Source organism: Lissotriton helveticus, chromosome 8 (genome assembly GCF_964261635.1).
Source record: "Lissotriton helveticus chromosome 8, aLisHel1.1, whole genome shotgun sequence".
NCBI classification, from domain to species: Eukaryota; Metazoa; Chordata; class Amphibia; order Caudata; family Salamandridae; genus Lissotriton; species Lissotriton helveticus.
This window is the reverse complement of record NC_136069.1, coordinates 1462874383-1462902310: the sequence shown is the minus strand read 5'-3', so window position 1 is coordinate 1462902310 and position 27928 is coordinate 1462874383.

Below are 27928 nucleotides of genomic sequence, written 5' to 3'. Positions count from 1 at the left end.
GAGGGGGAGGAGAGGAGGAGGGGGGAGGAGAGTAGGGTAGGCACGGCGAAGGCAGAGAAGGGGAAGGGGAGGGGGAGGAGAAATGCGACACGGCGGGCAGGGGGGGGGGCGGAGCGGGGGTGTGGGAGGAGTGCGCCTTGAGGGAAAATACGGCTGGGGGCAAAGCGGATGCTTTCAGACATGTAAAATGGGGGTTTCTCGGTGGGGTGCTGCTCTCGCTGAGGCCCATCATACGCACTGAATAGGTGATATCTACAATGAAGTAGCTTCATGCAGACGCACTCGGGGCTGGGAGGGCAGCGAGAAACCTTGAACTGCAGGGGCAGCGCTTGTTTAGCAGCGGAGTGCTGGATGCTGCCAAGGTGAAACTGCAAGACTCAAACGCACGATTAGAAGCAATTTAATCTTATTAGCAGAGAGAGAGAGTGGGGAGGAGAGTAGGAGGAGGAGGGGGGAGGAGAGGAGGAGGGGGGAGGAGAGTAGGGTAGGCACGGCGAAGGCAGAGAAGGGGAAGGGGAGGGGGAGGAGAAATGCGACACGGCGGGCAGGGGGGGGGCGGAGCGGGGGTGTGGGAGGAGTGCGCCTTGAGGGAAAATACGGCTGGGGGCATGTGCACGCGCTTTTAAGCTCAATGCGCATGCGCATTGAGCTTAAAAGTCACGGGCACTGCAAGGAATCGCCACGATTCCTTGCAAGTTGGACAAAGAGTGGATAAGCCCCCATAGTCTCGCTTGCTCGATGCGCATGCGCATCGACAGGCGAGACCTAAAAACACTATTCCTTCGATGTATGCAAGTAGGAAAGTAAACACAATACTAGTGGGGAAAAAAACATGTCTCAAGTACACTAGCAATGATTATGTATCTGGGGGCAAAAACTTGTTGTCGGGGCTATACGTTCCAGGTTCACTGTGTGAAAACACTCAGTGAAACTTGTATTATATACACATGTCAATCCATAATGGGTGATTGACTGATTGCAAATCGCAGTTACTGTGAAATTAGTTTATCAGTTATGTGATTGATGTGATCAAGAATATCTGAGGACCAGGATAGGTTGGACTAGGTCTGTGTAGGGTAATCATCACAATTAAGTTGGGTGAGCTACACATGTATACGATAGTGCGTATACATAATACTATGACCCGCAGCCAGAAGCTGCACTAAATACTCAAAAAACACAAGTGTGGAGGGTCGAGGGGATTGTTTAACGACCTGTCTACTCACTCCCCATATTTATTAGTACATGACAACAAAAGAGTAGACCAAGTCTGGAAGTGGTGTGTGTCTGAACAAGCGACTGTGAAGCAATTGGATATAGATGTTGATGAAACCAGAGACTGTTGAGTTACAAAGGTTTAAATAAATCCCATCAGCCCACTGAGTTGGTGGAATTTCATCATTTGGGAGTTGATGAGTATTCAAACCATATCCCGACCATTCAGTGCCAGGATAGCATAGGAACTCAATATACATCGTTCCTCAATATAATAGTGTTAATAAAGTGCAGTGCTCAAAATAATCATAGTGAATAAAATTGACTACTAAGACTTAAGACATTTTCAAAATAGAGGTCTATGTGTCAAAGGTTTAAAAACACGCCGGGTAGTTGAGAGTGGATACTACCATATGGCGCTAAGCAAGGTGGTCGACATGTTTCAGCCTGTAGGGGAACTACCCCGGCTTTCTTCAGGACCTAGTATATAAACTTGCTACTGCAACTGACAATAATTTGTGATATGAGGAACAAAAAAATTTTGCTTATGAGAAGTCACATATCTACCAGCAACTTTGCACTCCAATGTTCGCTGGAGGAAGGGAGAAAGGACTTCTTCCTATCGTGAGACAAAAGATAACACGAAAAAACAGGATAAAGTCACCAACATACATCCGCATGAATACACATACACCGCTCAGATCAACACACATGCGTGAACAATTTATATTCCGCATTACTAAAACAGGAAGCATAATAGCTACATCAAACAGAGGCATTTCCTCATAGTGATACTCACCCAGCTTTGTGTGGGTGACGACCCCACCTCACCCGGCAACCGCTCGGGAGAATGAGGCCCCGCTCTATAGTGTAGATAAAGTACATAGTAAGTGAACGTCATCTTCCATGCCCAGCCAAATAGCTCTACACAGAAACCCAACAGACGTGTGATGGAAACCCAAGAATCAGACCACTAAGTTATCTACACAGAGGTCGGCAATGAGACAATTGGAAGCTCCAAATACCAAGAGGTTTGGAGATGGTTAAAAACGCCCTGTAAACACTGCTAAATACCTCTAGATTGTCCCCAATCGAACATAATGGAGGCATTACTTAAATGGCACCAGGTTAAAGATGTCGATGTAGATGTAATCATAGTTTTTATATAAGTTGTTTAAACAATAATGGTACAAAGCCCTACTGATCTCGATTTTGCCCCTCTTTTAAAGTGCATATCTGGTAACCCACATTAGAGTGTGAAGGCAGTCTCTGCTGGTAAAAATTATATTAACTGCCAAGTATGGACACAGTTGACACAGCAAAAGCGACCTGCTTCTTACCTGTCCGTCGGTACCCCTTGTGTTAACCGAGCGGAAGTGGAGGTGTTTCTCCTTCCGCCCGCCTTCTCTTTGTAGAAGAACAGTGATTGATTAATTAATCACATAGGGACTGATTTTGCGCTAAACCTTCAAAATGGCCAGCTCTAACTATCCGGAATTTGTGTCCTGAGGAGAATGTTTAGGAAAGCGGCGCTGCGCTAAGTCAAGAGACCGATGATCTTCCCGACGAGTGTGACTGCGCATGCGCTCAGCGGAAACCGCTGTTCACTAATGTCTGCGTACTAGATGTGGGGCCGCAATACCGGAAAATCTATGATTGTTTGTAAAGCCCCTGTTTTTGTAAAAAGACGCGCTGTTCTGAAATTGACAGAAGCCGAGCGCTACTAAGAGAAGACAGACGGGGCAATGTTAATGCATGCAAAACAAGCGAGACATGTTGGTTAGTCTCGAAATCATTAGCGCCAGACACGCATGCCCAAATCAAAAAACACTATTCCTTCGATGTATGCAAGTAGGAAAGTAAACACAATACTAGTGGGGAAAAAACATGTCTCAAGTACACTAGCAATGATTATGTGTCTGGGGGCAAAAACTTGTTGTCGGGGCTATACGTTCCAGGTTCACTGTGTGAAAACACTCAGTGAAACTTGTATTATATACACATGTCAATCCATAATGGGTGATTGACTGATTGCAAATCGCAGTTACTGTGAAATTAGTTTATCAGTTATGTGATTGATGTGATCAAGAATATCTGAGGACCAGGATAGGTTGGACTAGGTCTGTGTAGGGTAATCATCACAATTAAGGTGGGTGAGCTACACATGTATACGATAGTGCGTATACATAATACTATGACCCGCAGCCAGAAGCTGCACTAAATACTCAAAAAACACAAGTGTGGAGGGTCGAGGGGATTGTTTAACGACCTGTCTACTCACTCCCCATATTTATTAGTACATGACAACAAAAGAGTAGACCAAGTCTGGAAGTGGTGTGTGTCTGAACAAGCGACTGTGAAGCAATTGGATATAGATGTTGATGAAACCAGAGACTGTTGAGTTACAAAGGTTTAAATAAATCCCATCAGCCCACTGAGTTGGTGGAATTTCATCATTTGGGAGTTGATGAGTATTCAAACCATATCCCGACCATTCAGTGCCAGGATAGCATAGGAACTCAATATACATCGTTCCTCAATATAATAGTGTTAATAAAGTGCAGTGCTCAAAATAATCATAGTGAATAAAATTGACTACTAAGACTTAAGACATTTTCAAAATAGAGGTCTATGTGTCAAAGGTTTAAAAACACGCCGGGTAGTTGAGAGTGGATACTACCATATGGCGCTAAGCAAGGTGGTCGACATGTTTCAGCCTGTAGGGGAACTACCCCGGCTTTCTTCAGGACCTAGTATATAAACTTGCTACTGCAACTGACAATAATTTGTGATATGAGGAACAAAAACATTTTGCTTATGAGAAGTCACATATCTACCAGCAACTTTGCACTCCAATGTTCGCTGGAGGAAGAGAGAAAGGACTTCTTCCTATCGTGAGACAAAAGATAACACGAAAAAACAGGATAAAGTCACCAACATACATCCGCATGAATACACATACACCGCTCAGATCAACACACATGCGTGAACAATTTATATTCCGCATTACTAAAACAGGAAGCATAATAGCTACATCACACAGAGGCATTTCCTCATAGTGATACTCACCCAACTTTGTGTGGGTGACGACCCCACCTCACCCGGCAACCGCTCGGGAGAATGAGGCCCCGCTCTATAGTGTAGATAAAGGACATAGTAAGTGAACGTCATCTTCCATGCCCAGCCAAATAGCTCTACACAGAAACCCAACAGACGTGTGATGGAAACCCAAGAATCAGACCACTAAGTTATCTACACAGAGGTCGGCAATGAGACAATTGGAAGCTCCAAATACCAAGAGGTTTGGAGATGGTTAAAAACGCCCTGTAAACACTGCTAAATACCTCTAGATTGTCCCCAATCGAACATAATGGAGGCATTACTTAAATGGCACCAGGTTAAAGATGTCGATGTAGATGTAATCATAGTTTTTATATAAGTTGTTTAAACAATAATGGTACAAAGCCCTACTGATCTCGATTTTGCCCCTCTTTTAAAGTGCATATCTGGTAACCCACATTAGAGTGTGAAGGCAGTCTCTGCTGGTAAAAATTATATTAACTGCCAAGTATGGACACAGTTGACACAGCAAAAGCGACCTGCTTCTTACCTGTCCGTCGGTACCCCTTGTGTTAACCGAGCGGAAGTGGAGGTGTTTCTCCTTCCGCCCGCCTTCTCTTTGTAGAAGAACAGTGATTGATTAATTAATCACATAGGGACTGATTTTGCGCTAAACCTTCAAAATGGCCAGCTCTAACTATCCGGAATTTGTGTCCTGAGGAGAATGTTTAGGAAAGCGCCGCTGCGCTAAGTCAAGAGACCGATGATCTTCCCGACGAGTGTGACTGCGCATGCGCTCAGCGGAAACCGCTGTTCACTAATGTCTGCGTACTAGATGTGGGGCCGCAATACCGGAAAATCTATGATTGTTTGTAAAGCCCCTGTTTTTGTAAAAAGACGCGCTGTTCTGAAATTGACAGAAGCCGAGCGCTACTAAGAGAAGACAGACGGGGCAATGTTAATGCATGCAAAACAAGCGAGACATGTTGGTTAGTCTCGAAATCATTAGCGCCAGACACGCATGCCCAAATCAAACAAGCATTGGAAATGCAATAGGTCTCGCACCATTAGAGTTAGTGCTTTTAGAATTGTTTATGGGTTTTTTTGTAAATGTTTAGCATTTTTGTTTCCTGTAGCCAATGCTAAAGAATTACAAATAAAAAAAGCCATAAACATTTCTTAAAGCTCTAACTGAAATGGTCTGAGACCTATTGCACTGTGTGAGGGTGAGGGGTTGAGGATGAGTGAGGGTGAGGGTGAGAGTGGGTGAGGGTGAGTGAGGGTGAGGGGTTGAGGGTGAGTGAGGGTGAGGGGTTGAGGGTGAGTGAGAGTGAGGGTGAGTGAGGGTGAGTGAGGGTGAGTGAGGGTGAGGGGTTGAGGGTGAGTGAGAGTGAGGGTGAGTGAGGGTGAGGGGTTGAGGTTGAGGGTGAGGTGTTGAGGGTGAGTGAGGGTGAGGGTGAGTGAGGTGTTGAGGGTGAGTGAGGGTGAGGGTGAGTTAGGGTGAGGGGTTGAGGGTGAGTGAGAGTAGTTGAGGCTGAGTGGGGGTGAGTGAGAGTGAGGGTGAGTGAGGGGTTGAGGGTGAAGGTTTGAGGGTGAGGGTGAGTCATAGACGCCACTGCTACCAGTCAGTTCCCCTCCACAGGTCCTGCTTCATGAGGCCGGTGTACTGTTGTGGTATAACTTGGCTGTGGAAGTAGGCTTTTCTGGAAGGGCGGATTGATGCGTTAGGGTTTTAAGCACTACATTGCAGAGTGAATGACAATGTTGTGGTGGTGGTGGTGGTGGGGGTGGTGGGGGGTGGAATAGTCTAAGGTAAAGAAAGTGCGCTTGCACTAAATGTCCTCGCCAGTGTTACTGAGATGGGTGTTCTGGTGGTACACGTCATATACTCCATTCCTCGTATTTTATTTATCCCAAATAGTTGTAGGGAGCAATCTTTTATTGACCTACTTTAATTCATACATCAGCTGGCCTTGCACACATCTTTTTACATGGTGGCAGGATGCAAGTGCAGCGATCTGTAGGCCCTCAGTTTGAATCCGGCAAGACTGATTCGGAGGTGGCTAAACTCGGTAGCATTAAAGTTCGTATTAGTAGCGCCCGTCACTTAATGTGCCGAAAACTGCAGAAGGGCGGTATTAGGCGCTGTATAAAAAATACATAAATCTCCAATAATTGTGTAAATGCTGGCCGCGTTTTTTCTTCTAGAAAGGAGTTAAATCCTACGTTTGAAATAATCTAAACAATTAAACCTGTAGTGAAGTTGGTGGTTTAAACAAAGATCCGTTTGACCTCTCTCCCTCTTACCAACAGAGCTACAAACGCTACGACAGGCAATCATGAATTTCACGTGTCGTCTGGTCTGAATTGCATAGCAGGAGCGCGCCTTTGCATCCCCTGTAGTGGAAAGTTAGATATTCAAGGGGTCTCTTCAACGTGATGGCATAGTAATAATAATAATAATGCACGACTGAAAGGGAATCTGCGGTAATGCCTTAAGAGCATAGCCGATCTGGACTGGCAGTGCGCAGCATATAATTCAGCCTGTTATGCAGTGGCATTAAATATACATATTGTCGTGGAAGCGGATGCTTTCAGAAATGTAAAATGGGGGTTTCTCGGTGGGGTGCTGCTCTCGCTGAGGCCCATCATACGCACTGAATAGGTGATATCTACAATGAAGTAGCTTCATGCAGACGCACTCGGGGCTGGGAGGGCAGCGAGAAACCTTGAACTGCAGGGGCAGCGCTTGTTTAGCAGTGGAGTGCTGGATGCTGCCAAGGTGAAACTGCAAGACTCAAACACACGATTAGAAGCAATTTAATCTTATTAGCAGAGAGAGAGAGTGGGGAGGAGAGTAGAAGGAGGAGGGGGAGGAGAGGAGGAGGGGGGAGGAGAGTAGGGTAGGCACGGCGAAGGCAGAGAAGGGGAAGGGGAGGGGGAGGAGAAATGCGACACGGCGGGCAGGGGGGGGGGGCGGAGCGGGGGTGTGGGAGGAGTGCGCCTTGAGGGAAAATACGGCTGGGGGCAAAGCGAATGTTTTCAGACATGTAAAATGGGGGTTTCTCGGTGGGGTGCTGCTCTCGCTGAGGCCCATCATACGCACTGAATAGGTGATATCTACAATGAAGTAGCTTCATGCAGACGCACTCGGGGCTGGGAGGGCAGCGAGAAACCTTGAACTGCAGGGGCAGCGCTTGTTTAGCAGCGGAGTGCTGGATGCTGCCAAGGTGAAACTGCAAGACTCAAACGCACGATTAGAAGCAATTTAATCTTATTAGCAGAGAGAGAGAGTGGGGAGGAGAGGAGGAGGAGGAGGGGGGAGGAGAGGAGGAGGGGGGAGGAGAGTAGGGTAGGCACGGCGAAGGCAGAGAAGGGGAAGGGGAGGGGGAGGAGAAATGCGACACGGCGGGCAGGGGGGGGGGCGGAGCGGGGGTGTGGGAGGAGTGCGCCTTGAGGGAAAATACGGCTGGGGGCATGTGCACGCGCTTTTAAGCTCAATGCGCATGCGCATTGAGCTTAAAAGTCACGGGCACTGCAAGGAATCGCCACGATTCCTTGCAAGTTGGACAAAGAGTGGATAAGCCCCCATAGTCTCGCTTGCTCGATGCGCATGCGCATCGACAGGCGAGACCTAAAAACACTATTCCTTCGATGTATGCAAGTAGGAAAGTAAACACAATACTAGTGGGGAAAAAAACATGTCTCAAGTACACTAGCAATGATTATGTATCTGGGGGCAAAAACTTGTTGTCGGGGCTATACGTTCCAGGTTCACTGTGTGAAAACACTCAGTGAAACTTGTATTATATACACATGTCAATCCATAATGGGTGATTGACTGATTGCAAATCGCAGTTACTGTGAAATTAGTTTATCAGTTATGTGATTGATGTGATCAAGAATATCTGAGGACCAGGATAGGTTGGACTAGGTCTGTGTAGGGTAATCATCACAATTAAGTTGGGTGAGCTACACATGTATACGATAGTGCGTATACATAATACTATGACCCGCAGCCAGAAGCTGCACTAAATACTCAAAAAACACAAGTGTGGAGGGTCGAGGGGATTGTTTAACGACCTGTCTACTCACTCCCCATATTTATTAGTACATGACAACAAAAGAGTAGACCAAGTCTGGAAGTGGTGTGTGTCTGAACAAGCGACTGTGAAGCAATTGGATATAGATGTTGATGAAACCAGAGACTGTTGAGTTACAAAGGTTTAAATAAATCCCATCAGCCCACTGAGTTGGTGGAATTTCATCATTTGGGAGTTGATGAGTATTCAAACCATATCCCGACCATTCAGTGCCAGGATAGCATAGGAACTCAATATACATCGTTCCTCAATATAATAGTGTTAATAAAGTGCAGTGCTCAAAATAATCATAGTGAATAAAATTGACTACTAAGACTTAAGACATTTTCAAAATAGAGGTCTATGTGTCAAAGGTTTAAAAACACGCCGGGTAGTTGAGAGTGGATACTACCATATGGCGCTAAGCAAGGTGGTCGACATGTTTCAGCCTGTAGGGGAACTACCCCGGCTTTCTTCAGGACCTAGTATATAAACTTGCTACTGCAACTGACAATAATTTGTGATATGAGGAACAAAAACATTTTGCTTATGAGAAGTCACATATCTACCAGCAACTTTGCACTCCAATGTTCGCTGGAGGAAGGGAGAAAGGACTTCTTCCTATCGTGAGACAAAAGATAACACGAAAAAACAGGATAAAGTCACCAACATACATCCGCATGAATACACATACACCGCTCAGATCAACACACATGCGTGAACAATTTATATTCCGCATTACTAAAACAGGAAGCATAATAGCTACATCACACAGAGGCATTTCCTCATAGTGATACTCACCCAGCTTTGTGTGGGTGACGACCCCACCTCACCCGGCAACCGCTCGGGAGAATGAGGCCCCGCTCTATAGTGTAGATAAAGTACATAGTAAGTGAACGTCATCTTCCATGCCCAGCCAAATAGCTCTACACAGAAACCCAACAGACGTGTGATGGAAACCCAAGAATCAGACCACTAAGTTATCTACACAGAGGTCGGCAATGAGACAATTGGAAGCTCCAAATACCAAGAGGTTTGGAGATGGTTAAAAACGCCCTGTAAACACTGCTAAATACCTCTAGATTGTCCCCAATCGAACATAATGGAGGCATTACTTAAATGGCACCAGGTTAAAGATGTCGATGTAGATGTAATCATAGTTTTTATATAAGTTGTTTAAACAATAATGGTACAAAGCCCTACTGATCTCGATTTTGCCCCTCTTTTAAAGTGCATATCTGGTAACCCACATTAGAGTGTGAAGGCAGTCTCTGCTGGTAAAAATTATATTAACTGCCAAGTATGGACACAGTTGACACAGCAAAAGCGACCTGCTTCTTACCTGTCCGTCGGTACCCCTTGTGTTAACCGAGCGGAAGTGGAGGTGTTTCTCCTTCCGCCCGCCTTCTCTTTGTAGAAGAACAGTGATTGATTAATTAATCACATAGGGACTGATTTTGCGCTAAACCTTCAAAATGGCCAGCTCTAACTATCCGGAATTTGTGCCCTGAGGAGAATGTTTAGGAAAGCGGCGCTGCGCTAAGTCAAGAGACCGATGATCTTCCCGACGAGTGTGACTGCGCATGCGCTCAGCGGAAACCGCTGTTCACTAATGTCTGCGTACTAGATGTGGGGCCGCAATACCGGAAAATCTATGATTGTTTGTAAAGCCCCTGTTTTTGTAAAAAGACGCGCTGTTCTGAAATTGACAGAAGCCGAGCGCTACTAAGAGAAGACAGACGGGGCAATGTTAATGCATGCAAAACAAGCGAGACATGTTGGTTAGTCTCGAAATCATTAGCGCCAGACACGCATGCCCAAATCAAAAAACACTATTCCTTCGATGTATGCAAGTAGGAAAGTAAACACAATACTAGTGGGGAAAAAACATGTCTCAAGTACACTAGCAATGATTATGTGTCTGGGGGCAAAAACTTGTTGTCGGGGCTATACGTTCCAGGTTCACTGTGTGAAAACACTCAGTGAAACTTGTATTATATACACATGTCAATCCATAATGGGTGATTGACTGATTGCAAATCGCAGTTACTGTGAAATTAGTTTATCAGTTATGTGATTGATGTGATCAAGAATATCTGAGGACCAGGATAGGTTGGACTAGGTCTGTGTAGGGTAATCATCACAATTAAGTTGGGTGAGCTACACATGTATACGATAGTGCGTATACATAATACTATGACCCGCAGCCAGAAGCTGCACTAAATACTCAAAAAACACAAGTGTGGAGGGTCGAGGGGATTGTTTAACGACCTGTCTACTCACTCCCCATATTTATTAGTACATGACAACAAAAGAGTAGACCAAGTCTGGAAGTGGTGTGTGTCTGAACAAGCGACTGTGAAGCAATTGGATATAGATGTTGATGAAACCAGAGACTGTTGAGTTACAAAGGTTTAAATAAATCCCATCAGCCCACTGAGTTGGTGGAATTTCATCATTTGGGAGTTGATGAGTATTCAAACCATATCCCGACCATTCAGTGCCAGGATAGCATAGGAACTCAATATACATCGTTCCTCAATATAATAGTGTTAATAAAGTGCAGTGCTCAAAATAATCATAGTGAATAAAATTGACTACTAAGACTTAAGACATTTTCAAAATAGAGGTCTATGTGTCAAAGGTTTAAAAACACGCCGGGTAGTTGAGAGTGGATACTACCATATGGCGCTAAGCAAGGTGGTCGACATGTTTCAGCCTGTAGGGGAACTACCCCGGCTTTCTTCAGGACCTAGTATATAAACTTGCTACTGCAACTGACAATAATTTGTGATATGAGGAACAAAAACATTTTGCTTATGAGAAGTCACATATCTACCAGCAACTTTGCACTCCAATGTTCGCTGGAGGAAGGGAGAAAGGACTTCTTCCTATCGTGAGACAAAAGATAACACGAAAAAACAGGATAAAGTCACCAACATACATCCGCATGAATACACATACACCGCTCAGATCAACACACATGCGTGAACAATTTATATTCCGCATTACTAAAACAGGAAGCATAATAGCTACATCACACAGAGGCATTTCCTCATAGTGATACTCACCCAACTTTGTGTGGGTGACGACCCCACCTCACCCGGCAACCGCTCGGGAGAATGAGGCCCCGCTCTATAGTGTAGATAAAGGACATAGTAAGTGAACGTCATCTTCCATGCCCAGCCAAATAGCTCTACACAGAAACCCAACAGACGTGTGATGGAAACCCAAGAATCAGACCACTAAGTTATCTACACAGAGGTCGGCAATGAGACAATTGGAAGCTCCAAATACCAAGAGGTTTGGAGATGGTTAAAAACGCCCTGTAAACACTGCTAAATACCTCTAGATTGTCCCCAATCGAACATAATGGAGGCATTACTTAAATGGCACCAGGTTAAAGATGTCGATGTAGATGTAATCATAGTTTTTATATAAGTTGTTTAAACAATAATGGTACAAAGCCCTACTGATCTCGATTTTGCCCCTCTTTTAAAGTGCATATCTGGTAACCCACATTAGAGTGTGAAGGCAGTCTCTGCTGGTAAAAATTATATTAACTGCCAAGTATGGACACAGTTGACACAGCAAAAGCGACCTGCTTCTTACCTGTCCGTCGGTACCCCTTGTGTTAACCGAGCGGAAGTGGAGGTGTTTCTCCTTCCGCCCGCCTTCTCTTTGTAGAAGAACAGTGATTGATTAATTAATCACATAGGGACTGATTTTGCGCTAAACCTTCAAAATGGCCAGCTCTAACTATCCGGAATTTGTGTCCTGAGGAGAATGTTTAGGAAAGCGCAGCTGCGCTAAGTCAAGAGACCGATGATCTTCCCGACGAGTGTGACTGCGCATGCGCTCAGCGGAAACCGCTGTTCACTAATGTCTGCGTACTAGATGTGGGGCCGCAATACCGGAAAATCTATGATTGTTTGTAAAGCCCCTGTTTTTGTAAAAAGACGCGCTGTTCTGAAATTGACAGAAGCCGAGCGCTACTAAGAGAAGGCAGACGGGGCAATGTTAATGCATGCAAAACAAGCGAGACATGTTGGTTAGTCTCGAAATCATTAGCGCCAGACACGCATGCCCAAATCAAAAAACACTATTCCTTCGATGTATGCAAGTAGGAAAGTAAACACAATACTAGTGGGGAAAAAAACATGTCTCAAGTACACTAGCAATGATTATGTATCTGGGGGCAAAAACTTGTTGTCGGGGCTATACGTTCCAGGTTCACTGTGTGAAAACACTCAGTGAAACTTGTATTATATACACATGTCAATCCATAATGGGTGATTGACTGATTGCAAATCGCAGTTACTGTGAAATTAGTTTATCAGTTATGTGATTGATGTGATCAAGAATATCTGAGGACCAGGATAGGTTGGACTAGGTCTGTGTAGGGTAATCATCACAATTAAGTTGGGTGAGCTACACATGTATACGATAGTGCGTATACATAATACTATGACCCGCAGCCAGAAGCTGCACTAAATACTCAAAAAACACAAGTGTGGAGGGTCGAGGGGATTGTTTAACGACCTGTCTACTCACTCCCCATATTTATTAGTACATGACAACAAAAGAGTAGACCAAGTCTGGAAGTGGTGTGTGTCTGAACAAGCGACTGTGAAGCAATTGGATATAGATGTTGATGAAACCAGAGACTGTTGAGTTACAAAGGTTTAAATAAATCCCATCAGCCCACTGAGTTGGTGGAATTTCATCATTTGGGAGTTGATGAGTATTCAAACCATATCCCGACCATTCAGTGCCAGGATAGCATAGGAACTCAATATACATCGTTCCTCAATATAATAGTGTTAATAAAGTGCAGTGCTCAAAATAATCATAGTGAATAAAATTGACTACTAAGACTTAAGACATTTTCAAAATAGAGGTCTATGTGTCAAAGGTTTAAAAACACGCCGGGTAGTTGAGAGTGGATACTACCATATGGCGCTAAGCAAGGTGGTCGACATGTTTCAGCCTGTAGGGGAACTACCCCGGCTTTCTTCAGGACCTAGTATATAAACTTGCTACTGCAACTGACAATAATTTGTGATATGAGGAACAAAAAAATGTTGCTTATGAGAAGTCACATATCTACCAGCAACTTTGCACTCCAATGTTCGCTGGAGGAAGGGAGAAAGGACTTCTTCCTATCGTGAGACAAAAGATAACACGAAAAAACAGGATAATGTCACCAACATACATCCGCATGAATACACATACACCGCTCAGATCAACACACATGCGTGAACAATTTATATTCCGCATTACTAAAACAGGAAGCATAATAGCTACATCACACAGAGGCATTTCCTCATAGTGATACTCACCCAGCTTTGTGTGGGTGACGACCCCACCTCACCCGGCAACCGCTCGGGAGAATGAGGCCCCGCTCTATAGTGTAGATAAAGGACATAGTAAGTGAACGGCATCTTCCATGCCCAGCCAAATAGCTCTACACAGAAACCCAACAGACGTGTGATGGAAACCCAAGAATCAGACCACTAAGTTATCTACACAGAGGTCGGCAATGAGACAATTGGAAGCTCCAAATACCAAGAGGTTTGGAGATGGTTAAAAACGCCCTGTAAACACTGATAAATACCTCTAGATTGTCCCCAATCGAACATAATGGAGGCATTACTTAAATGGCACCAGGTTAAAGATGTCGATGTAGATGTAATCATAGTTTTTATATAAGTTGTTTAAACAATAATGGTACAAAGCCCTACTGATCTCGATTTTGCCCCTCTTTTAAAGTGCATATCTGGTAACCCACATTAGAGTGCGAAGGCAGTCTCTGCTGGTAAAAATTATATTAACTGCCAAGTATGGACACAGTTGACACAGCAAAAGCGACCTGCTTCTTACCTGTCCGTCGGTACCCCTTGTGTTAACCGAGCGGAAGTGGAGGTGTTTCTCCTTCCGCCCGCCTTCTCTTTGTAGAAGAACAGTGATTGATTAATTAATCACATAGGGACTGATTTTGCGCTAAACCTTCAAAATGGCCAGCTCTAACTATCCGGAATTTGTGTCCTGAGGAGAATGTTTAGGAAAGCGCCGCTGCGCTAAGTCAAGAGACCGATGATCTTCCCGACGAGTGTGACTGCGCATCCGCTCAGCGGAAACCGCTGTTCACTAATGTCTGCGTACTAGATGTGGGGCCGCAATACCGGAAAATCTATGATTGTTTGTAAAGCCCCTGTTTTTGTAAAAAGACGCGCTGTTCTGAAATTGACAGAAGCCGAGCGCTACTAAGAGAAGACAGACGGGGCAATGTTAATGCATGCAAAACAAGCGAGACATGTTGGTTAGTCTCGAAATCATTAGCGCCAGACACGCATGCCCAAATCAAAAAACACTATTCCTTCGATGTATGCAAGTAGGAAAGTAAACACAATACTAGTGGGGAAAAAACATGTCTCAAGTACACTAGCAATGATTATGTATCTGGGGGCAAAAACTTGTTGTCGGGGCTATACGTTCCAGGTTCACTGTGTGAAAACACTCAGTGAAACTTGTATTATATACACATGTCAATCCATAATGGGTGATTGACTGATTGCAAATCGCAGTTACTGTGAAATTAGTTTATCAGTTATGTGATTGATGTGATCAAGAATATCTGAGGACCAGGATAGGTTGGACTAGGTCTGTGTAGGGTAATCATCACAATTAAGTTGGGTGAGCTACACATGTATACGATAGTGCGTATACATAATACTATGACCCGCAGCCAGAAGCTGCACTAAATACTCAAAAAACACAAGTGTGGAGGGTCGAGGGGATTGTTTAACGACCTGTCTACTCACTCCCCATATTTATTAGTACATGACAACAAAAGAGTAGACCAAGTCTGGAAGTGGTGTGTGTCTGAACAAGCGACTGTGAAGCAATTGGATATAGATGTTGATGAAACCAGAGACTGTTGAGTTACAAAGGTTTAAATAAATCCCATCAGCCCACTGAGTTGGTGGAATTTCATCATTTGGGAGTTGATGAGTATTCAAACCATATCCCGACCATTCAGTGCCAGGATAGCATAGGAACTCAATATACATCGTTCCTCAATATAATAGTGTTAATAAAGTGCAGTGCTCAAAATAATCATAGTGAATAAAATTGACTACTAAGACTTAAGACATTTTCAAAATAGAGGTCTATGTGTCAAAGGTTTAAAAACACGCCGGGTAGTTGAGAGTGGATACTACCATATGGCGCTAAGCAAGGTGGTCGACATGTTTCAGCCTGTAGGGGAACTACCCCGGCTTTCTTCAGGACCTAGTATATAAACTTGCTACTGCAACTGACAATAATTTGTGATATGAGGAACAAAAACATTTTGCTTATGAGAAGTCACATATCTACCAGCAACTTTGCACTCCAATGTTCGCTGGAGGAAGGGAGAAAGGACTTCTTCCTATCGTGAGACAAAAGATAACACGAAAAAACAGGATAAAGTCACCAACATACATCCGCATGAATACACATACACCGCTCAGATCAACACACATGCGTGAACAATTTATATTCCGCATTACTAAAACAGGAAGCATAATAGCTACATCACACAGAGGCATTTCCTCATAGTGATACTCACCCAACTTTGTGTGGGTGACGACCCCACCTCACCCGGCAACCGCTCGGGAGAATGAGGCCCCGCTCTATAGTGTAGATAAAGGACATAGTAAGTGAACGTCATCTTCCATGCCCAGCCAAATAGCTCTACACAGAAACCCAACAGACGTGTGATGGAAACCCAAGAATCAGACCACTAAGTTATCTACACAGAGGTCTGCAATGAGACAATTGGAAGCTCCAAATACCAAGAGGTTTGGAGATGGTTAAAAACGCCCTGTAAACACTGCTAAATACCTCTAGATTGTCCCCAATCGAACATAATGGAGGCATTACTTAAATGGCACCAGGTTAAAGATGTCGATGTAGATGTAATCATAGTTTTTATATAAGTTGTTTAAACAATAATGGTACAAAGCCCTACTGATCTCGATTTTGCCCCTCTTTTAAAGTGCATATCTGGTAACCCACATTAGAGTGTGAAGGCAGTCTCTGCTGGTAAAAATTATATTAACTGCCAAGTATGGACACAGTTGACACAGCAAAAGCGACCTGCTTCTTACCTGTCCGTCGGTACCCCTTGTGTTAACCGAGCGGAAGTGGAGGTGTTTCTCCTTCCGCCCGCCTTCTCTTTGTAGAAGAACAGTGATTGATTAATTAATCACATATGGACTGATTTTGCGCTAAACCTTCAAAATGGCCAGCTCTAACTATCCGGAATTTGTGTCCTGAGGAGAATGTTTAGGAAAGCGCAGCTGCGCTAAGTCAAGAGACCGATGATCTTCCCGACGTGTGTGACTGCGCATGCGCTCAGCGGAAACCGCTGTTCACTAATGTCTGCGTACTAGATGTGGGGCCGCAATACCGGAAAATCTATGATTGTTTGTAAAGCCCCTGTTTTTGTAAAAAGACGCGCTGTTCTGAAATTGACAGAAGCCGAGCGCTACTAAGAGAAGACAGACGGGGCAATGTTAATGCATGCAAAACAAGCGAGACATGTTGGTTAGTCTCGAAATCATTAGCGCCAGACACGCATGCCCAAATCAAAAAACACTATTCCTTCGATGTATGCAAGTAGGAAAGGTAACACAGTACTAGTGGGGAAAAAAACATGTCTCAAGTACACTAGCAATGATTATGTATCTGGGGGCAAAAACTTGTTGTCGGGGCTATACGTTCCAGGTTCACTGTGTGAAAACACTCAGTGAAACTTGTATTATATACACATGTCAATCCATAATGGGTGATTGACTGATTGCAAATCGCAGTTACTGTGAAATTAGTTTATCAGTTATGTGATTGATGTGATCAAGAATATCTGAGGACCAGGATAGGTTGGACTAGGTCTGTGTAGGGTAATCATCACAATTAAGTTGGGTGAGCTACACATGTATACGATAGTGCGTATACATAATACTATGACCCGCAGCCAGAAGCTGCACTAAATACTCAAAAAACACAAGTGTGGAGGGTCGAGGGGATTGTTTAACGACCTGTCTACTCACTCCCCATATTTATTAGTACATGACAACAAAAGAGTAGACCAAGTCTGGAAGTGGTGTGTGTCTGAACAAGCGACTGTGAAGCAATTGGATATAGATGTTGATGAAACCAGAGACTGTTGAGTTACAAAGGTTTAAATAAATCCCATCAGCCCACTGAGTTGGTGGAATTTCATCATTTGGGAGTTGATGAGTATTCAAACCATATCCCGACCATTCAGTGCCAGGTTAGCATAGGAACTCAATATACATCGTTCCTCAATATAATAGTGTTAATAAAGTGCAGTGCTCAAAATAATCATAGTGAATAAAATTGACTACTAAGACTTAAGACATTTTCAAAATAGAGGTCTATGTGTCAAAGGTTTAAAAACACGCCGGGTAGTTGAGAGTGGATACTACCATATGGCGCCAAGCAAGGTGGTCGACATGTTTCAGCCTGTAGGGGAACTACCCCGGCTTTCTTCAGGACCTAGTATATAAACTTGCTACTGCAACTGACAATAATTTGTGATATGAGGAACAAAAAAATTTTGCTTATGAGAAGTCACATATCTACCAGCAACTTTGCACTCCAATGTTCGCTGGAGGAAGGGAGAAAGGACTTCTTCCTATCGTGAGACAAAAGATAACACGAAAAAACAGGATAATGTCACCAACATACATCCGCATGAATACACATACACCGCTCAGATCAACACACATGCGTGAACAATTTATATTCCGCATTACTAAAACAGGAAGCATAATAGCTACATCACACAGAGGCATTTCCTCATAGTGATACTCACCCAGCTTTGTGTGGGTGACGACCCCACCTCACCCGGCAACCGCTCGGGAGAATGAGGCCCCGCTCTATAGTGTAGATAAAGGACATAGTAAGTGAACGGCATCTTCCATGCCCAGCCAAATAGCTCTACACAGAAACCCAACAGACGTGTGATGGAAACCCAAGAATCAGACCACTAAGTTATCTACACAGAGGTCGGCAATGAGACAATTGGAAGCTCCAAATACCAAGAGGTTTGGAGATGGTTAAAAACGCCCTGTAAACACTGATAAATACCTCTAGATTGTCCCCAATCGAACATAATGGAGGCATTACTTAAATGGCACCAGGTTAAAGATGTCGATGTAGATGTAATCATAGTTTTTATATAAGTTGTTTAAACAATAATGGTACAAAGCCCTACTGATCTCGATTTTGCCCCTCTTTTAAAGTGCATATCTGGTAACCCACATTAGAGTGCGAAGGCAGTCTCTGCTGGTAAAAATTATATTAACTGCCAAGTATGGACACAGTTGACACAGCAAAAGCGACCTGCTTCTTACCTGTCCGTCGGTACCCCTTGTGTTAACCGAGCGGAAGTGGAGGTGTTTCTCCTTCCGCCCGCCTTCTCTTTGTAGAAGAACAGTGATTGATTAATTAATCACATAGGGACTGATTTTGCGCTAAACCTTCAAAATGGCCAGCTCTAACTATCCGGAATTTGTGTCCTGAGGAGAATGTTTAGGAAAGCGCCGCTGCGCTAAGTCAAGAGACCGATGATCTTCCCGACGAGTGTGACTGCGCATCCGCTCAGCGGAAACCGCTGTTCACTAATGTCTGCGTACTAGATGTGGGGCCGCAATACCAGAAAATCTATGATTGTTTGTAAAGCCCCTGTTTTTGTAAAAAGACGCGCTGTTCTGAAATTGACAGAAGCCGAGCGCTACTAAGAGAAGACAGACGGGGCAATGTTAATGCATGCAAAACAAGCGAGACATGTTGGTTAGTCTCGAAATCATTAGCGCCAGACACGCATGCCCAAATCAAAAAACACTATTCCTTCGATGTATGCAAGTAGGAAAGTAAACACAATACTAGTGGGGAAAAAACATGTCTCAAGTACACTAGCAATGATTATGTATCTGGGGGCAAAAACTTGTTGTCGGGGCTATACGTTCCAGGTTCACTGTGTGAAAACACTCAGTGAAACTTGTATTATATACACATGTCAATCCATAATGGGTGATTGACTGATTGCAAATCGCAGTTACTGTGAAATTAGTTTATCAGTTATGTGATTGATGGGATCAAGAATATCTGAGGACCAGGATAGGTTGGACTAGGTCTGTGTAGGGTAATCATCACAATTAAGTTGGGTGAGCTACACATGTATACAATAGTGCGTATACATAATACTATGACCCGCAGCCAGAAGCTGCACTAAATACTCATAAAACACAAGTGTGGAGGGTCGAGGGGATTGTTTAACGACCTGTCTACTCACTCCCCATATTTATTAGTACATGACAACAAAAGAGTAGACCAAGTCTGGAAGTGGTGTGTGTCTGAACAAGCGACTGTGAAGCAATTGGATATAGATGTTGATGAAACCAGAAACTGTTGAGTTACAAAGGTTTAAATAAATCCCATCAGCCCACTGAGTTGGTGGAATTTCATCATTTGGGAGTTGATGAGTATTCAAACCATATCCCGACCATTCAGTGCCAGGATAGCATAGGAACTCAATATACATCGTTCCTCAATATAATAGTGTTAATAAAGTGCAGTGCTCAAAATAATCATAGTGAATAAAATTGACTACTAAGACTTAAGACATTTTCAAAATAGAGGTCTAAGTGTCAAAGGTTTAAAAACACGCCGGGTAGTTGAGAGTGGATACTACCATATGGCGCTAAGCAAGGTGGTCGACATTTGCTGGGCATGGAAGATGACGTTCACTTACTATGTCCTTTATCTACACTATAGAGCGGGGCCTCATTCTCCCGAGCGGTTGCCGGGTGAGGTGGGGTCGTCACCCACACAAAGCTGGGTGAGTATCACTATGAGGAAATGCCTCTGTGTGATGTAGCTATTATGCTTCCTGTTTTAGTAATGCGGAATATAAATTGTTCACGCATGTGTGTTGATCTGAGCGGTGTATGTGTATTCATGCGGATGTATGTTGGTGACTTTATCCTGTTTTTTCGTGTTATCTTTTGTCTCACGATAGGAAGTCCTTTCTCCCTTCCTCCAGCGAACATTGGAGTGCAAAGTTGCTGGTAGATATGTGACTTCTCATAAGCAAAATTTTTTTGTTCCTCATATCACAAATTATTGTCAGTTGCAGTAGCAAGTTTATATACTAGGTCCTGAAGAAAGCCGGGGTAGTTCCCCTACAGGCTGAAACATGTCGACCACCTTGCTTAGCGCCATATGGTAGTATCCACTCTCAACTACCCGGCGTGTTTTTAAACCTTTGACACATAGACCTCTATTTTGAAAATGTCTTAAGTCTTAGTAGTCAATTTTATTCACTATGATTATTTTGAGCACTGCACTTTATTAACACTATTATATTGAGGAACGATGTATATTGAGTTCCTATGCTATCCTGGCACTGAATGGTCGGGATATGGTTTGAATACTCATCAACTCCCAAATGATGAAATTCCACCAACTCAGTGGGCTGATGGGATTTATTTAAACCTTTGTAACTCAACAGTCTCTGGTTTCATCAACATCTATATCCAATTGCTTCACAGTCGCTTGTTCAGACACACACCACTTCCAGACTTGGTCTACTCTTTTGTTGTCATGTACTAATAAATATGGGGAGTGAGTAGACAGGTCGTTAAACAATCCCCTCGACCCTCCACACTTGTGTTTTTTGACTATTTCTTGATACCGCTGCCCCCTCATCTATGTTGCATTGCACTCCGAAGCCATTAGTGTGAGCATTTCTTTTCCTTTCAAAGTTGCTCAATCAAAAGTCTCAGAAAGTTAATATTGAAACTGTTTTCCTGAATATCTGCAAATCTTGCTGTGCTATGTATTTGTATATGTTGTCATAGGGGTTGCGGTAGTCACATACATGTGTGTGATGGTTTCACATGTAAGTGAATTATGCAGCAGGAAAGGGCAAATTATGCAAAATAATGCGCCACAATCTCTGATAGCATTACTTCATTATTTTGTCATTTTTACACCTGGTAACAGTGTCTGGAAAAAAAATATCACCTTAGTAGTACCAATTATGCATGAATCACCGCAGCCACAGAATCGCATAATTCTAGTGGCACTGATCATACCCTACTGATGACAGCGGGACCCCAGACCCTACTCAAGCACCAGTTAAGGCCTTACCGCAGGTGGTGAAGCCACAAACCGTTCAAACGGCCGTCAACCATGTGGAAAAGAAGCGACAGCGAGCACAGATGCAAGGACACTGGACAACCATAAAGGTCAGCTTATCACAGATGCCAAAGCCATTTGATACGAGTGCAATGTCCCTACAGGACCACAGCACTCTTCAAGGCAAATACAGCATAATACTTGCACTTCTCGCACTTCAACACTCCAAGCAATGCAGAGCAATCAACAGGTTTTTCACAGACAAGAGTGACAAAATCCAACAATACATTTATACACCCACACATCATTGCCATGACAATCCTTCTATGCTGGGTACCCAAGTGGACAACCTTCAACATTCACTCCACAAGTGGTCAGGAAATTCTCCTCCAATCTCTCATGGTTACAGTTTATGAAGATGATGCTATCTCATTGTCTATGGTGAAGTAAATCTCTGGTGAGGTTCTGACACCTTTACTTACTATCATAGTTGTGTCCCGCAACCACTTTTCTTTATGGGTACCATCAAGGACGGACTCATACTCACTCTCCTGTAGAAACTCAGCCTGAACCTTGATGACCTCATTAATTATCTTTTTTCACCAAAGAACTTCATGATAAGATCAAAAGTAAGAACCTCTGAGGGCGTGGCCTGGTGGCGACCAAGGTGGCCGCATAGTTTCGCGGTGCTCCGGTGGTGATCCCGACGACCCCTGACATCCGTCCCTAATCCGGCTGATAGACGACGTCCCACGCCGGAATCGGAGAGACCCCTTCCTCCGACACCTGCAGGTGCCTTCCCGGTCTGAATCCGACCCCGGGTAGCTGAGAACCGGGGATCGGCGTGTGCAGGCCAGACGCTGCCTACGCTGTGAAGGCCCATCAGTGGAGCACCGGTCTCGGGTGAGGAGAGGGCCGAGGCGGGGACGCACGATGGCGGCTGCGAGCGGCGCTCGGCGCCGAGGACCACTTGATCGTGGCGTGGTGCGACCCCTTCCTCCCCTCCCTGCTTTGAGGTGGAGTGGACAGTTGCCCCTACCCCTGGCGAGGGAGTGGGGCGTTGAGAACGGGCTCGGCCTGCCGCGGGGAACTGGTGTAAAGCGGCAAGGCCTATTACACTGGAGAGAGGGCCCCTACCTACCGGGGCGCCTGAGATATCCTTTCTGGAGGTGTCCTTCCTATCTGACTCCGGCCTCTGGACCTCAGGAGTCAGAGATCGGCAACTGAAGGCCGGACGTGGCCTACACTGTTGGGGGCCTATCGGAGCAACACCGGCCTCAGGTGACGAGAGGGCCGCGGTGAGAGCGCGGGGAGGAGGCTGAGTGTGGCGCTCGGCGCCGGTGTGTCCTGGATCGCGGAGTGGTGTGGACCTTTGCTCCCTCCCCTGCACTGAGGTAGCGTGACCAGCTGCCCCCCCCCCCCTCTGGCGAGGGTGGGAGGCTTAGAGACCGGGCTCGTCCTGCCACGAGGAGCGGCTACAGGGCGGCAAAGCCTATTGCTCCAGCGCGCGACCCCTGGACGCCGGGGCGCCGGAGACACCTCACTGGGCAGTGACGGCAACAGAGGAGGCCCGCGGCGACGGTGACAAGGGGCCCGGGGGTGCGAGTGGACTGCGTCCGGCTGTGTGGGGCATGTGGGCAGTGGACTGGCCCGGTGCGCGGCCGGCGCGAACCAGTGAGCCAGTGTTGGACTAAAGAGGGCTGCTCCTGCTCCTTTCAGTGACGACCGGGTGCGGGCGGCCGGCGGGGGGCCCAGAGGTGACCGCCTGATATCTTCCAAGGCCATGAGGAACAAGAAATCCACAGCGACCTAATCCAACACTATGGATAATTATACGGCGGACCCTGGCGGTGGTTCTCTGCCCCACCCCGGGCCATCTGAAGGGCCCCATGAGCCATCTCTCTCCTCCATTATGCAGGCCATACAATCCCTGGGCACTACATTGGAGTCTAAAATAGACAAAATGTCAATTGAGTTGACACTTCAGCGGGCGGATCTGAATAAAACATCTGAGAAAGCTAAGCAAAACGCTGCCGCCATTACGGACCTCCAGGGGGCCGCCAATTCGCTGCAACAGCAGGTCCAACAGCTCACACACCAACAGAGGCAGATGGCGGCACGGCTGGAGGACCAGGAAGGGAGGGCCCGAAGGAACAACCTCAGGGTGGTAGGTGTGCCAGAAAAAATGGAAGGGGCTAGTATGGAACTGTTCCTAGAGGATCTCATCTTGAACAGCCTGAAACCCAAGCGACTGTCTAAGTTCTTCGTCATAGAGCGAGCGCACAGGGCGCCAATCCCGCCGCCGCGCCTGGGGGTCCCGCCGCGAACCATGATCGTGCGGGTACTTAACTATCGAGACAGGGATGCAATCCTACAGGCGGCACGACAGCACGGAGATTTGCGTGTGGACGACGCCACAATACGCCTTTTCCCTGACTTTACGCTCAAGGTCCAGCAGGAGCGCAGATCATTTGACGCAGTCAAGAGGAAACTTTGAGAGCGTGGCCTCCGCTACATGATGTTCTTCCCGGCGCGGCTTAAGGTCTTGGCGGACGGAAAGTCCTTCTTCTTCACCACCCCGGAGGAGGCCCATACCTGGCTGGAAGAGCGTGGCCAGCAGCGGAGGGGCTCGGACCACAAGGGAAGCTGGAGGACCGTGGCCCCCGGTCTCCGGCCTCGTCTGTGGGGTCATCGGGGGAGGCGCGACGGCGCCAGGAGAGCCAGCTCCAACAGGCCCGCAGCCTCTCGGCGTCACTAGATCTGGAGTGAGGAGGTGGAGTGGTGGAAGCAGATAGATGGGATATGCGACATCACACTTTTGTTTGAGAGGCTGTGGGGAAGAGGGGACATTCTTTCACATCCTTTGGGACTGCCCTAAAATCCGTACATATTGGGTCAGACTGAGGGACATAATGGAGGAGGTGGTGGGGCGGAGGTACCGCTGGAGGCTAGATGGCACATTTTGGGGGTCACGGGAGACGTTACATGGCCCAAAGGAGATAAGATATGGTTAGCCTTTGCAAGCATGGTGGCCAAGAGAAACATCGCACGACTCTGGGGGAATGACCTGATACCAACAATAGAGGAATGTGAACGAGATATGGACTGGTGCCAGAGGGCAGAGAAAGTCATCTATAATAGTCGAGGCTGCCCAAAAAAATGGGAAAAGATATGGCAGGCTTGGAGGAGGTACAGAGGGGAATGGATGGATACCCCAGATGCTTCACCATAGGGGTCTCCCCCACTGAGCACCACACACTGTATATATTTGACACACCCACTTCCTGGGAGGCCATGAGCCTCGGCTGGGGGTGACAGGTTCTGAACACACCATGGGGGGGGGCTGGGGGGGAGGACGGGGGAGAGCTCTGGTCAGGGAAGGGGGGCTAGGCGGGGAGGTGGGGGCGGGTTAGCAGACCCACCTGCAATTTGTTGGGGCATGACCTGGGGGTAGACCGTTACTATGTCCGCTGACGACTGGTTTATTTTAATCATTTACTGTGCAAGTACTACTGCACTTCCACTGCTACCTGATGTGTCTTTTGATGGAGCTGTTTTGTTTCAATAAAAAGAATGGGAAAAAAAGTAAGAACCTCTTTAAATTCTAGCCGTCAGGGATCAGACCCCTATGCAGTACAGAGATATCAAACATGCATGTGGTCGATGAGTCTCTGCAAAGCTTTGATGATGGGGACCCTTGACTCCTCGTCTTAGTGGACCTCTTTCCATGACTTACGCACAGCATAGGCCCTGGATTAGGGGTAAGGTTGGAAGAGCCTGGAAACTCTGAGGAACAGATCTATGAAAACTGAAAGATGTAAACCTATTGATAGTTAGATTGAAACCTAGAGTTAGATTCTCATGCGAGCTACTCTAAGATCTCAATGAGCTATTGGCCGTGGTTTTCTTGTCTAGAAGTGGGGGTAAAACTCAACTAGCATATCCAAGAGCAGGTCCAGCGCTGGTGTTGTTGTTTTCAGAATGTTGCAACTCTTACAGGGAATACAACACTGTCTATTCTTCCTAGAGTACACCATGCTGCCTCCTTGGTCTCCCGATGCACAAAAGAATTCTCTTCAAGATCCTACTTACTACCTTTAGAGCCTTAAATGACATTGGCCCAAGCTACCTGTCTAAAAGACTCTGCCGTTATAATCCAACTAGAGTCTTGAGATCAGGGGGGCTCAATCTCGCCAACGTGCCCAGATTTCACCTTAAAACGAAAGGAGGCAAATCTTATGGCGTCCTAGTCCCTAAAGCTTGGAATGCCATGCCAAACGACCTCAGAATGCAACTTACGGAAGGCAACCTTTAGAAAGAAACTCAAATCCTGGTTGTATAATCTCCCAGACACATATGTGCTTGCTGCCATCTAGCATTTTTCCCCCTCACCCTGAGCTACCTTCCTCAGCGCCAGGATGCTCCTTCCGGAGCGACAGTTTGCGCTCAATAAATACCCTTTTACATTACATTACATTACATTGGTCGAACCCCCTCATGTGGAGTAATATATTGCTCAGGAACAGCTTGTGGGTCCCTGGAAACCCATTTGTGATGCTGGTGGCCACTCAAAAGCTCACCATTGTTGAAAACTGAGCTACGGTGGCTGCCAAGTCGCAGAAAAAATTATAGTTAGTCCATAATGTGCCACAAATATATGCAAACTTCAGTGGTTAGTGCCATAGAGCCGATGTGCGAGATGGCCACACTTGTGAGGCTTCCGCAGCCAGGAGAAAATATCCAGCCACATCAGCGCTTTTCCATCATTAGAACTAATCTCTTGTAAGCAGCCATGCCCTTCATAACTGCCTGACACTGCTGACGGGCATAGTTTATCCCCTTTGGACTCGTGACTGAGAACTGGTGAGTGAATGTGATCTGGGGGTGAGATGGTAGCCGAATGCTCTGCCAGTTACAGGTTGAGTCCCTAGAGCCACTCCACTGCTTGCCACAGACCATGGACAGAACACGCGGTGTGCTCGAAGCCTGCATCAGCGATCTCTTCACTCTAAATCTAGTGTGCACCCTTTGATTGAGGCAGGAGGGATGCTGCAGTGACCTACCAGACAGTCAAAGAGCCCCCAGTGTGACAACAGACCTGATCGGTCACACAGCCACTGGTGAAGCACACTCTAGCTGTCCAGGATGAGCCTTTGGAGTGGAGTCTGGGAGCTTTGGCCTTATGGTAAAGTGCAGCCCCCCTGGGCAACATTGACACCTAACCCACTTCTCTGAAGTGGTTTAGGCTCAGATCGGGACCTGCGTTCATTTCTCCCTGCTGTTAAGGTTCCTGGAAGAAGGGGGCTGGGATTGGGGCTGGAAAAGAAGACATACCTCTTGCCCCTCAGTGGCATCTGGACTTCTCCTGCCTTCTACGCTGTTGCCTGTTTATGGTGCATTCCCACAGGGATGGTGGCCTGCTGGAGTTTCTGCTGATTACTCATTGGCCTACACCCCCGTGAAGCAGGACCCCCTCGGACAGAGAATGCTTGTGCCTCCTCACAGTTTTTGTAACATAATCTTGGGGAAAGGCATGATTCTATTTGGGTCTGGAATACAGCACTGCCCTCCTGCCCAGTGAATAGCTTGGATTTTAAGTGTCCCTCATAAAGACGTCGCTTAGTTAACTGCGTGGGAACTTTTGCGGTCTACATGTGGGTCAGGGCTTGGGAAAGGATGACACTGTTTGGCATCCGGGTCTCTCGAGCGCTGGCTTAGAGACCTCCTCACAACGAATAAGAGACCTGACCCCCTGAGTAGTGTATTGTTATACTTTTTCTCAGGCATTAGAGGTGGTCCTCGTTAACTAGGCAAAAACAGATTATCAACAAGCTAAGCTGCAATTTGAGCCCCTTCTTGGGTCCAGGACGGGGCTCCCTGAAAACCTGTCCCAGTGACTTGCCCTATTCCATACCAAAAGATGGAGACTTAGATGGCGACTTGCGATCCCTACTTGAGTGATGCAGGAGAGTTTACTGTCAATAGATGACAAATTGGACAATGTCACCATCTGTATGGACTCCATCTCTCATATGCTATAGACATGCTATTGAAGTTTTACAGAGGTGGAAAAACTGATTTCCACAGCCGAAGACAGCCTCACTGTAAAAGAAGAAACACTACTGAACATGGGAAAAGTATTAAATGTTATTGCAGCCAAAATGAAGACTAAGAGGCTAGATCCCGAGGTAACAACATCTGGATTGTCGACATTCCTGAAATTCACTGGCAGGATGGAAGATTCTGTGGAATGTCTGCTCTTGTCGGTCTTTGGTGCTGAGGCATTTTTGAGGCTGTTGGTGGTGGAGAGGGCACACAGGTCTCTATCAGTAAGCCTGCCGCCTGGGGCACCTGCTTGA